Below are 13,423 nucleotides of genomic sequence, written 5' to 3'. Positions count from 1 at the left end.
CTTCTCACAGTCAGAACATTTAAAAGGTCTCTCATCAGTGTGAAGTCGCTGGTGTGTCAGGAGGCCGGATGACTGAGTGAATCCCTTCCCACACATGGAGCAGGTGAACGGCCTCTCCCCAGTGTGACGGCGTCGATGAGTATCCAGCTCTGAAGGGTAATTGAATCCCTTCCCACAGTCCCCACATTTCCACTGTTTCTCCATGGTCTGGGTGTCCTTGTGTCTCTCCAGGTTGGACGATCAGTTGAAGCCTCGTCCACACACAGAACACGTGTACGGTTTCTCCCCGCTGTGAATGGTGTGATGTTTTTTCAGGCTGTGTAACTGGTTAAAGCTCTTTCCACAGTCAGTGCACTGGAACACTCTCACTCGGGTGTGTGTGTCTCGGTGCTTTTCCACTCACACTGATGTTTGAAATCTTCTCCCATGGATAGAAGAGACAAACATTTCTCCTTCCACATTGAAAGGCCGATGATATTCAGGTCCTGATGAATCGAGTGACTCTGTCAGATCTTGACGTGATCTTTGGTTTGAGTTTCCCTCTGTAAATCCTCCCCTGTAAAAGGAGTTGAAAAAAGTTATCACTGTAAGTACAGGATAGAAATTCAGATCAGATAACTCTACTTTCTATGGAACATTATTTCCTCTCTCATTACTCAAAGCTGAAAATCCCCTGTCCCACACACTCTCCCTCCTCCCTGTGCTGAAATCCAAACCCATCGCATCATCTTTCAGTGGCCCTAAACCGTGATTGAAAGGGTGAGAGAGTGAGTGTGAGAGAGTGAGTGTGAGAGAGAGAGTGTGAGAGAGAGAGAGTGTGAGAGAGTGTGAGAGAGAGAGAGTGTGAGAGAGAGAGAGTGTGAGAGAGAGAGAGTGTGAGAGAGAGAGAGTGTGAGCGAGAGACAGTGTGAGAGAGAGACAGTGAGAGAGACAGTGTGAGAGAGACAGTGTGAGAGAGTGAATGTGAGTACAGCAGTGGGCTCGGTGTGGAGAATGAAGTGGGGCAGGTGGAGCATCTTTCAGTGGGGCAGCAGTGATCATAATCTCATTCGGTTCAGAACAGTTATGGAAAAGGACAGGGGACAGTCAAATGTGAAAATTCTGAACTGGATGAGGGCGAATTTCATGAGTTAAAAAGGGATCTTCTCCGTGTGGATTGGAATCAAAAATTGGCAGGCAGAACAGTAATTGAACAATGGGAGGCCTTCAAGGAGGAGTTGGTTTGGGTACAGAGTAGACAGATTCCCACGAGGAGGAAAGGAACAGCATCCAAAGCTCGAGCTCCCTGGATGACTGAAGATACAGAGATCACCATTTCTCCTTCATTTACAGACGCTCCCTGACCGAACAACATTTCTAATTAATTTACAGACGCTCCCTGACCGATCACCATTTCTCCTGAATTTACAGACACTCCCTGACCGATCACCATTTTCCTTCATTTACAGACGCTCCCTGACCGATCACCATTTCTCCTTCATTTACAGACGCTCCCTGACCGATCTCCATTTCTCCTTCATTTGCAGACGCTCCCTGACCGATCATCATTTCTACTTCATTTAGAGACGCTCCCTGACGGATCACCATTTTTGCTTCATTGACAGACGGTCCCTGATTCGATGAGTCACGAGGTTTGACGCTGACACTGCGCATGCTCGGAAGCCGCGGGCCGTGTGTTGAGTTTCGGGTCTGATCTAAACCGGAGCCCCCGGAGTGTAGAGAGAGAGAGGAGAATGTTCACTGTTTGATATTCGGGCCCGGGGCCGCACTCGGGGTTTGTGAAGCCCCCGCCCCCTCCCCCGGGGTTTATTAACCCGCTCCCCCCGCCCATCTCTCACCTGTTGCCGACACGATCTCGGCCTCACTCCCCGCCCGCCGCGCATGCTCAGCTCACACTGCCCGGGAGATTGACGGGAGCTCCGGACCAATAGGAAGAGCGGAGAGGGGCTGGAGGACCGAGCGGGCGGTTGGTCCTCCAACCAATGGGAGTGGGTGAGGGGCGGGACTTGCGGCACCGAGTGGGCGGGGCTGAGCCCGGATCTCCCTCATTGGCTGAAACTCTGCATCAATTTTAAACCTGATTGATGTCAAACTCGAGGGAAAAAACTGGACTTTAATAAAGGACAAAGAGGAGGGAATATTGGAGGGAATAACACAGTGTAGGGATAAAATGGATTAATTCAGGACAGACAGCAGGGAATATTGGAGGGAATAACACAGTGTAGGGATAAAATGGATTAATTCAGGACAGATAGCAGGGAATATTGGAGGGAATAACACAGTGTAGGGATAAAATGGATTAATTCAGGACAGACAGCAGGGATTATTGGAGGGAATAACACAGTGTAGGGATAAAATGGATTAATTCAGGACAGACAGCAGGGAATATTGGAGGGAATAACACAGTGTAGGGATAAAATGGATTAATTCAGGACAGACAGCAGGGAATATTGGAGGGAATAACACAGTGTAGGGATAAAATGGATTAATTCAGGACAGACAGCAGGGAATATTGGAGGGAATAACACAGTGTAGGGATAAAATGGATTAATTCAGGACAGACAGCAGGGAATATTGGAGGGAATAACACAGTGTAGGGATAAAATGGATTAATTCAGGACAGACAGCAGGGATTATTGGAGGAAATAACACAGTGTAGGGATATAATGGATTAATTCAGGACAGACAGCAGGGAATATTGGAGGGAATAACACAGTGTAGGGATAAAATGGATTAATTCAGGACAGACAGCAGGGAATATTGGAGGAAATAACACAGTGTCGGGATAAAATGGATTAATTCAGGACAGACAGCAGGGAATATTGGAGGGAATAACACAGTGTAGGGATAAAATGGATTAATTCAGGACAGACAGCAGGGATTATTGTAGGAAATAACACAGTGTAGGGATAAAATGGATTAATTCAGGACAGACAGCAGGGATTATTGGAGGGAATAACACAGTGTAGGGATAAAATGGATTAATTCAGGACAGACAGCAGGGAATATTGGAGGGAATAACACAGTGTAGGGATAAAATGGATTAATTCAGGACAGACAGCAGGGAATATTGGAGGAAATAACACAGTGTAGGGATAAAATGGATTAATTCAGGACAGACATCAGGGAATATTGGAGGGAATAACACAGTGTAGGGATAAAATGGATTAATTCAGGACAGACAGCAGGGAATATTGGAGGGAATAACACAGTGTAGGGATAAAATGGATTAATTCAGGACAGACAGCAGGGATTATTGGAGGGAATAACACAGTGTAGGGATAAAATGGATTAATTCAGGACAGACAGCAGGGAATATTGGAGGGAATAACACAGTGTAGGGATAAAATGGATTAATTCAGGACAGACAGCAGGGAATATTGGAGGAAATAACACAGTGTAGGGATAAAATGGATTAATTCAGGACAGACAGCAGGGATTATTGGAGGAAATAACACAGTGTAGGGATAAAATGGATTAATTCAGGACAGACAGCAGGGAATATTGGAGGAAATAACACAGTGTAGGGATAAAATGGATTAATTCAGGACAGACAGCAGGGAATATTGGAGGAAATAACACAGTGTAGGGATAAAATGGATTAATTCAGGACAGACAGCAGGGAATATTGGAGGAAATAACACAGTGTAGGGATAAAATGGATTAATTCAGGACAGACAGCAGGGAATATTGGAGGAAATAACACAGTGTAGGGATAAAATGGATTAATTCAGGACAGACAGCAGGGAATATTGGAGGAAATAACACAGTGTAGGGATAAAATGGATTAATTCAGGACAGACAGCAGGGATTATTGGAGGGAATAACACAGTGTCGGGATAAAATGGATTAATTCAGGACAGACAGCAGGGATTATTGGAGGGAATAACACAGTGTAGGGATAAAATGGATTAATTCAGGACAGACAGCAGGGAATATTGGAGGAAATAACACAGTGTCGGGATAAAATGGATTAATTCAGGACAGACAGCAGGGATTATTGGAGGGAATAACACAGTGTCGGGATAAAATGGATTAATTCAGGACAGACAGCAGGGATTATTGGAGGAAATAACACAGTGTAGGGATAAAATGGATTAATTCAGGACAGACAGCAGGGATTATTGGAGGAAATAACACAGTGTAGGGATAAAATGGATTAATTCAGGACAGACAGCAGGGATTATTGGAGGAAATAACACAATGTAGGGATAAAATGGATTAATTCAGGACAGACAGCAGGGATTATTGGAGGAAATAACACAATGTAGGGATAAAATGGATTAATTCAGGACAGACAGCAGAGATTATTGGAGGAAATAACACAGTGTAGGGATAAAATGCAATGGATGTTGTGAAGATGGATTGTTAAAAAGTGTTTGATCAGATGCCGGACAGGAGGCTTGTTGATCAGATTAAAGCTCACGGTATTACAGGGAGTGGGTCAGTGTGGATGGGAAGTTTGATAAAGGGCAGAGTATTGGTTAATGGATGTTTTTCAGACTGTGGGGATGTAAACAGTGGTGTCCCCCAGGGGCAGTGTTGGGGCCATTGCTCTTCTCAGTATGGAGCAATGACCTGGGCTTGGGTACAAGGGCATCAGATCAACATTTCCTGACAGCATCAAGATCGGGAGCATTAAGAACTGTGAAGAGGAATGTTAGCAACTTCAGTGTGACATCGGAACATTAGGAACAGGAGTAGGCCATTCAGCCCCTCGATCCTGTTCCACCATTCAGTGAGATTGGTGTCAGTGACTGTGGGGTTGGTTCATATCAGAGTGGAGGAGATTGGTGTCAGTGACTGTGGGGTTGGTTTATATCAGAGTGGAGGTGATTGGTGTCAGTGACTGTGGGATTGGTTTATATCAGAGTGGAGGTGATTGGTGTCAGTGACTGTGGGATTGGTTTATATCAGAGTGGATGAGATTGGTGTCAGTGACTTGTTTCAGGAACTGGAATTAACCATTTAGCCCCTGAAGCCCACTCCGCCGTTCAATTGGATCAGGACTAATCTGTACCACAACTCCATTTGCTCTTCTTTGCTTCATATCCCTTTCAACCCTCACACAACACAAATCTATCGATCTCAATATTGAAAATTTTAATTACCCCCAGCATCCACAGCCTTTTGGGGAGTTGAGCTTGAGATTTCCACCACCCTTTGTGTGAAAAATTGCCATCTTATTTTGCTCGTAAATGACCGAGCTCGAATTTTAAGATTATCAAGAAGGTGGCAGATGGAGTATAATGTGGGGAAATGTGAAATTATTCACTTTGGTCGGAAGAATAGAAAAGCAGAATATTTTTTGAACAGGTGAGAGACCATGAAATGTTGGTGTTCAGAGGGATTTGTGTGTCCTTGTACACGGATCACAGAAAGTTAATATGCAGGTGCAGCAAACAATTAGGAAAGCAAATCTTATGTTGGCCTTTATTGCAAGTGGGTTGGAGAATAAGAGTAAGGGAGCCTTGCTGCAATTATATCGGGCTTTGGTGAGACCACACCTGGAGTACTGTGTACAGTTTTGGTCTCCTTACCTGAGGAAGGATATACTTGCCTTAGAGGGGGTGCAACAAAGGTTCACTAGATTGATTCCTGGGATGAGAGGGTTCTTGTATGAGGAGAGATTGAGCAGAATGGCCCTATATTCTCTGGAGTTTAGAAGAATGAGAGGTGATCTCATTGAAACGTCTAAAATTCTTGGAGGGCTTGACAGGATAGATGCTGAGAGGCTGTTTCTCCTTGCTGGAGAGTCTAGAACTAAGGGGCATAGTCTCAGGATAAGGGATCAGCCATTTAGGACTGAGATGAAGAAAAAATTATTCATTCAGAGGATTGTGAATATTTGGAATTCTCCACCTCAGAGGGCTGTGGATGCTCCGTCATTGAGTATATTCAAGAATGAGATCGAGAGATTTTTGGACACCAAGGGAATCAAGGAATCAGGCAGGAAAGTGGAGTTAAGGTCGAAGATCAGCCATGTTCTGACTGAATGGCAGAGCAGCCTCGAGGGGCCGTATGGCCCACTCCTGCTCCTATTTCTTATGACTCTTGTTCTGGATTCCCCTCCAGAAGAAATCATTTCTCTGTATCTACCTTATTGAATCCCTTTATTATTTTAAACACCTCGATGAGGTCACATCTCAATGTTCTAAACTTATGGGAATAAAAACCAGGTTTATGCCACCTCTCCTCATAATTTAACCCTTTTAACCCCGGCATCATTCTGGTGAATCTGCACTGTACCTTTTCTAAGGCCGATTTATCTCTCCCTCGGTTCGGTGCCCAGTTCTCCAGGTGGGGTCTGACCAAGGTTCATTACAACTGAAGCATCACTTCTGTATTCCAACCCCACTCGAGATAAAGGTCAACATTCAATTAGACTTGTTGATTATTGTCAAGATTTGTAAGGAATTTGCAAAGGATTCGAGGGGATCTTAGAGTTGGGATTTTTCTTTATTCTGTCCACTCAAGGAGTTTGATAACAGACTTAGTCCTTTGAATTTAGTGCTGGATTATTGGGCCGTGATGTGTTTACTTGTTTGTATTTTGTTAAATACATTTGCTGAGTGTATTTAAATTTAAGACGAGATTCCCAGGCCTGATGCTCTATTCACACATCGAAGGTGAGAGAGATGGTGTGGGACACACGATAAGTCCAGTAGCTGAAAGTGATTCACAGACTGGGTTTTGTGTTCAGTGATCCCGGGGACATTACTGATACCTTCCCTGGATCCCAAGGCTGGGAGAGGCACTCGGGAAGGACCGGGGAGCTGGGACTTGGCCATGAGAGTAATTGAAGGTATGAGAACTGAAATAATCTACAGTGAGAAAGGAGAAAAGGCAAAATAATCGGTAATGAGGACATCAATTAGTCTCTTATCTTGAATTCATCAAGTAATTGACCCATTCTGTTTGAAACAAAGTTGATTTATTTGACATCGATCCAGAATATTGAATTTCAGCCCAGTTATAGCGGTTATTAACATCAGCAGAAACAAATCCCAACTTCCAGAATGAAGTTCTGCTGCTGAAACCCTCATCCGTGCCTTTGTTTACCTCCAGACTCGACTATTCCAATGCTCTCCAGGCCCGGCCTTCCACTTTACACCCTCCGTAAACTTAAACCCACAATCTCCAGATCAATAATCAGTCCCATTATTCATTGTGTCACTGGCCCGGGCTGTGGAGAACACGGAGCAGCTCCCACTCCCACAGCACTGCGGTCTGAGCAGGTACCGAGTCAGCCTCAGTCATGAGCACTGGAATCCACGAGTCCGGGTGTGTCAAAGGTGCACGGTGAACAATCACCAAAGTGAAACATTTTTGCCGCTTCCCTTCGATACCTCAGCTGGTCGAGCGACAAGACTGTCGTGGAAAATAAGACAAAGTCATCCTTCCGTCATTTGTTCAATTCCTGCTCGAAGGAGAACGTGTGATTTTGCAATAAGCAGCAATTAGTTCAAGGTCGCTCTCTGAACTTTACAGGCACCTCACAGATTAACATGTTGCCATGAAGGCACAGGACGTCTCTTTTCCTTTCTCAAACCTGAAAACTTTCTGTGTCTGCCCAAACAAGGCTGCTCTGCCTCTGCTCACCAGCAGGGAGCGCTTTTGAGCAGCAACACTTCAAAACACTCAGCTCTCGCTTTCAGGCAAAAGAAGTCTTCGATCAGCACCGGACTCCACGAGTCTGAACGTGTCAACAGGCGCACGGTGAACAATCACCAAAGACAGCACTGTTTATCCCTTCCCTTCGATAGCTCAGCTGGTAGAGCGGAGGACTGTAGTGAATAAAACAAAATAAAGTCATCCTTAGGTCGCTGGTTCAATTCCGGCTCGAAGGAGTGAGTGTGATTTTGGAATAAGCAGCAATTACCTCAAGGTCACTCTCTGAACTTCACAGGCAGCTCACAGATTAACATGTTGCCACTCAGGCACAGGACACCTCTTTTCCTTTCCAAAACCTGAAAGCTTTCTGTGTCTGCCCGAGCACGGCTGTTTCACTCGAGCATTTCCCTCTGCTCACCAGCAGGGAGTGCCTTTGAGCAGCAACACTTCAAATCGCCCTCAATTTCAGGCAAAATTGTCTTCGATCAGTCAGTCAGTCAGGGCTCTCGCTGCTCCTCGAGCTCGGGCGGCTGTTGCTTTCCGGTGACCTCGTCTTCCTTCCGCAGGCTCGGGCTCTTCTCAGCCTCACTCATGATTACTGTGGCTTCCCGTTCTGCTGTTCCTCACTTGCTGATGCTCGATACCGCCGATTGGAGCAAAGTATTTAATATATTCAGGGAGGGGCAACCCAAGGCAAGATTTCTCTGCTGGTCTTGGAGCAGCTTGAAGGCGAGTGTGAGGCAGGAACTGTGAGGGGCGATTTACAAACAGCAAACGAGGAATTAGCTCAACTGGTGGAGCGCTCACTTGGCCTGTGAGAAGTAGCGGGATCTTTGATTATATTCTCCACTCACCGTTTGTCTTGGTGCAATTATACAGAAACAAGAGTGTTGTCAGTGAGTCCATCGCCCATGGACTTCCTAAACTTCACTGTGTGTTTGGGTACAGAGAGATCAAGGGGCAGCAAATCTTTTGATGTGCAAAACTTCTTGATTTTGCAATGCAGCAAAGATGGAAAGATGAGGTGAGAGATGGAAAAAAAGCTTTGTAATCCTTGATGCCTTCTCTGAAGATTGAATTCAAGCCCTTCAGATTATGACACTGACGCACTGCTTGCTGCACTGAGAAGGCACTTACCAGGTATGGAGCCAGGCAGCACCACCAAGTAGGACAGCTTGCAAGGTATTGAAGGCCATAAAATTTTGCATAAAAAAATCCAAGCCAGGTAGGAATCGAACCTAATGCGTTATCCATTGCACCACTGGCCCAGATTATAACGAATTAGTAGCAGTGGGAGGCAGTGGGCGTGGCGGAGGTACTAAATAAATACATTGCATCTGTCTTTCCCAAGGAAGAAGACGCTGCCAGAGTGTCAGTAAAGGAAGATGTTGTAGAGATACTGGATTGTCTAAAAATTCATAAACAGGAGGTACTGGAAAGGCTGGCTGTACTTAAAGTAGATACGTCATCTGGTCCGGATGGGATGCATCCTCGGTTGCTGAGGGAAGTAACGGTGGAAATTGCAGAGGGACTGGCAAAAAACCTCCAAACATCCTTAGATATGGGGGTGATGCCAGAGGACTGGAGAATTGCAAGTGTTACACCCCTGTTCAAGAAAGGGTGAAAGGAAAAATCCAGCAACTACTGACGAGTCAGTTTAACCTCGGTAGTGGAGAAAGTTCTTGCAACGATAATCCGGGATAGAATTAGCAGATTAATGACTTGGACTTGGGGATACAGGGCACAATTTCCAAATTCTTGCTACCAAAATGCTCCACTTCACTGTCATCTGCATTAAAATTCATCGGCCAATTATACACCCATTTTGCAAGTTTATTCATGTATTTTGTATTTGGTCGCAATCTTCATCAATATTATCGAAACTCCACCCCACCCCGCCAATCTGGTGTCATCTGTAAATTTTGAAATTGTACTTCCGATTCCCGAGTCCAATTGGTTGATGTGAATTGTGAACAGTGGTCCCAGAACCAATCCTTGTGGAGCCCCACTTTCCACCTTATACAGTGTGAGTCGCTACAATTAACCCCACTCTCTGTTTTAGAGCAGTAGTCAAGAGAAACTTCTTTACATAGGGAGTTGTCAGTCTGTGGAATTCACTTCCACGGTTAGTGTTTGGGGCACACAGTTCTGTAATGACAAGTGGTCCTCATGTTTTTATCCAAGACAGGCCTCAGCCCAGTCATTTACTCTAAATGTTGGTGCAATAGTTCAAGCTCAGAGGTGCCAGGTATCGGGAGCAGCAGTAGCTGTAAATAAAATCTAAATGTAAGTAAATACCAATACAGTTCATCTTCATCTATTTCTAGTTTAATAACTTTTGCTGAATGTGGCCCAGGCCAAGTGCCAGGATATCGGGTCAGGTTCACCATAGGAAATGAGTTTGACATCCCTGAGATAGACAATGTGAATCGGATTACCCTCATCCACGAACCCAGCAACTTCTTCAAAAAACTCAAGCAAGTTTGTAAGACACCATTTTCTTTCCCAGAAGCCGTGTTGAGTATCTCTAATGTCTCCTTCTCTTTCCCCATGATCATAAACAGCATCTCTTAGGATCCCTTCAAGCATCTTCCCTCTGATCGAGGTCACACTGATGGGCCTGTCATTCCCCGGCTCTGATTTGTCCCCTTTAATGCAAATGAGAACTACGTGAGCTACCTTCCAATCTCAGGGGACAATCCCTGACTCTATTGAGCTGTTGAAGATACAGGCAAGGGGCTCACAGAGCACCCGTCCCACCTCTTTAAACACCCGGGGGTGGATATCATCTGGACCTGGAGCACAATGCATTTTGAGAGTTCATATTTTATCCAAGATGACATCCCATTCTATTTTAATATTTATGATGTTATTGTTGACAGCACATCCCACAGCTGGAATCTGAGCATCATCCACAGGAGTGTAGACTGATGTGAAATAGTCATTCAACAGCTCTGCCATAGCCCGGGAATCTGTCCTGAACTGTCTTTCAGTGGCCCCAAAGCATCTTTAATGGTCTTCTGACTCCTGACGGAGCTGGAAAGACATTTGCTATTATTCTCAGAATTGGGCACCATCTTCTTTTCCAAAGATCTCTGAGCTTCTCTAATGGCTGCTTTATCTCCCTCGATTGTGGGTGATATTTGACCCAATTCTCCTGTAAACTGAATTCATCCTGATCCGATCTGGGTTAAATGTAAGACAGTTCGGGGAGTCAGGAATCATTCACCGCTAGACCCACACTGACAGGTAAAACCCCAGACGGTTCCTTAGTAAGGATTCCTCTGGTACCTCAGCATATCTTTGTCAGCTATCTTACAGTCCACTCCTGGAGGCCCCACTCCCTGAGCCTGCAACCTTCAGCAGGGTCAGTGGTGGAGTTCCGCAGTGGGAGTGATCCCAGAGTAACTGTCGGGATCGCCCCCACCCTGTGGATGGTCCGGGTCGTGTATTTTTAGTGATCCTGGTGTCTAACACGCACACATCAATAAAACCGGGAATTCTGGAAACACTCTGCAGGTCCTTCTTTATCTGGAGATCAAATGACTGTTGTATAATTGTACCAGCAGTTAACAGGCTCCTGGGAACTCCTCCCTCTGCTATTTTAATGCAGCCTTTAACCCATTTATTTTCAACGGATTTCAGCAGATCAATTTTGCTTTTAAATCTCTTCTCACAGTCAGAACATTTAAAAGGTCTCTCATCAGAGTGAACTCGCTGGTGTGTCAGCAGGTTGCATGATTGAGTGAATCCCTTCCCACACACGGAGCAGGTGAACGGCCTCTCCCCAGTGTGACTGTGTCGATGAGTTTCCAGCTCTGAAGGGTAATTGAATCCCTTCCCACAGTCCCCACATTTCCACGGTTTCTCCGTGGTCCGGGTGTCCTTGTGTCTCTCCAGGTTGGAGGATCAGTTGAAGCCACGTCCACACACAGAACACGTGTACGGTTTCTCCCCGCTGTGAATGGTGTGATGTTTTTTCAGGCTGTGTAACTGGTTAAAGCTCTTCCCACAGTCAGTGCACTGGAACACTCTCACTCGGGTGTGTGTGTCTCGGAGCTTTTCCACTCACACTGATGTTAGAAATCTTCTCCCACAGACAGAACAGACAAATGTTTCTCCTTCCACATTCAACGGCCGATGATATTCAGGTCCTGATGAATCGAGTGACTCTGTCAGATCTTGACGTGATCTTTGGTTTGAGTTTCCCTCTGCAAATTCTCCCCTGTAAAAGGAGTTTATAAAAGTTATCACTGTAAGTACAGGATAGAAATTCAGATCAGATAACTTTACTTTCGATGGAACATTATTTCCTCTCTCATTCCTCAAAGCTGTAAATCCCCGTCCCACACACTCTCCATCCTCCTTGTGCTGAAATCCAAACCCATCGCATCATCTTTCAGTGGCCCTAAACCATGAGTGAAAGGGTGAGAGACGAATGTGAGAGTGAATGTGAGAGATTGTGAGAGTAAATGTGAGAGTGAGTGTGAGAGTGAGTGTGAGAAAGTGTGAGTACAGCAGTGGGCTCGGTGTGGAGAATGAAGTGGGGCAGGTGGAGCATGTTTCAGTGGGGCAGCAGTGATCATAATCTTATTAGGTTTAGAACAGTTTTGGAAAAGGACAGGGGACAGTCAAATGTGAAAATTCATAACTGGAGGAGGACTAATTCCAGTGAGTCAAAAAGGGATCTTGTCCAGGTGGATTGGAATCAAAAATTGGCAGGCAGAACAGTAATTGAACAGTGGGAGACCTTCAAGGAGGAGTTGGTTTGGGTACAGAGTAGACAGATTCCCACGAGGAGGAAAGGAACAGCATCCAAAGCTTGAGCTCCCTGGATAACTGAAGATTTCGAGATCACCATTTCTCCTTCATTTACAGACGCTCCCTGACCGATCACCATTTATCCTTCATTTACAGACGCTCCCTGACCAATCACCATTTCTCCTTCATTTACGGACACTCCCTGACCGATCACCATTTCTCCTTCATTGACAGACGCTCCCTGACCGATCACCATTTCTCCTTCATTGACAGACGCTCCCTGACCGATCACCATTTCCCCTTCATTCACAGACGCTCCCTGAGCGATCACCATTTCTCCTTCATTTACAGACGCACCCTGACCGATCACCATTTCTCCTTTATTTAGAGACGCTCCCTAACCGATCACCATTTCCACTTCATTTACAGACGCTCCCTGACCGATCACCATTTCCCCTTCATTTGCAGACGCTCCCTGACCGATCACCATTTCTCCTTCATTTACAGTCGCTCCCTGACCGATCACCATTTCTCCTTCATTTACAGACGCTCCCTGACCGATCCCCATTTCCCCTTCATTTCCCGGCGGGTAGTGAGGGGGGGATAATGTTCACTGTTTTATATTCGGGTCTGGGGCCGCACTCGGGGTTTGTAAAGCCTGAGCCTGGGCCTGAGCCCGGACCCGGGCCCCGGGGTTTATTGAGCCTCTTGCTCCGATCCTCTGACCTGCACCGAACGCGCTCCTCCCGCAGCCTCGACTGGCCGCGCATGCTCAGGACACACTGCCCGGTAATGAGACACTACTGCGCCTGCGCACTGGCCTCCACTGATTCAGATAGGGCACAATCTGTACCGCGCTGCATGCTGGGTGATGCAGCCGCCATTGATGATCTTAATATCAGGCCGAAAAGCAAAGACATTGGAAGCAGGGAGAGCGCGTTTGGACCAAGGATAATAAAATAAACTGAAAGCCCAGCCCTTCGTGCCATTTAAACCGGCACAAACACACAGCATAGAAGCCCCCGCCCCACATTGGTGAACTCCAGAA

At 45.8% G+C, this 13,423-nt stretch overlaps 1 non-coding gene across 1 annotated transcript; it reads left to right on the top strand.

The window, feature by feature from the left end:
* Positions 1–7,756: 7,756 nt before the first annotated feature.
* Positions 7,757–7,850, top strand: trnay-gua (transfer RNA tyrosine (anticodon GUA)). Its single transcript has 2 exons — positions 7,757–7,793; positions 7,815–7,850. It is a non-coding gene; the product is annotated as a tRNA-Tyr (tRNA).
* The last annotated feature ends 5,573 nt before the right edge of the window (positions 7,851–13,423 follow it).

Source organism: Heptranchias perlo, unplaced genomic scaffold (assembly GCF_035084215.1).
Source record: "Heptranchias perlo isolate sHepPer1 unplaced genomic scaffold, sHepPer1.hap1 HAP1_SCAFFOLD_289, whole genome shotgun sequence".
Taxonomy (NCBI): domain Eukaryota; kingdom Metazoa; phylum Chordata; class Chondrichthyes; order Hexanchiformes; family Hexanchidae; genus Heptranchias; species Heptranchias perlo.
The sequence above is the reverse complement of the archived record's forward strand: the minus strand, read 5'-3'. Positions and strand labels throughout refer to the sequence as shown.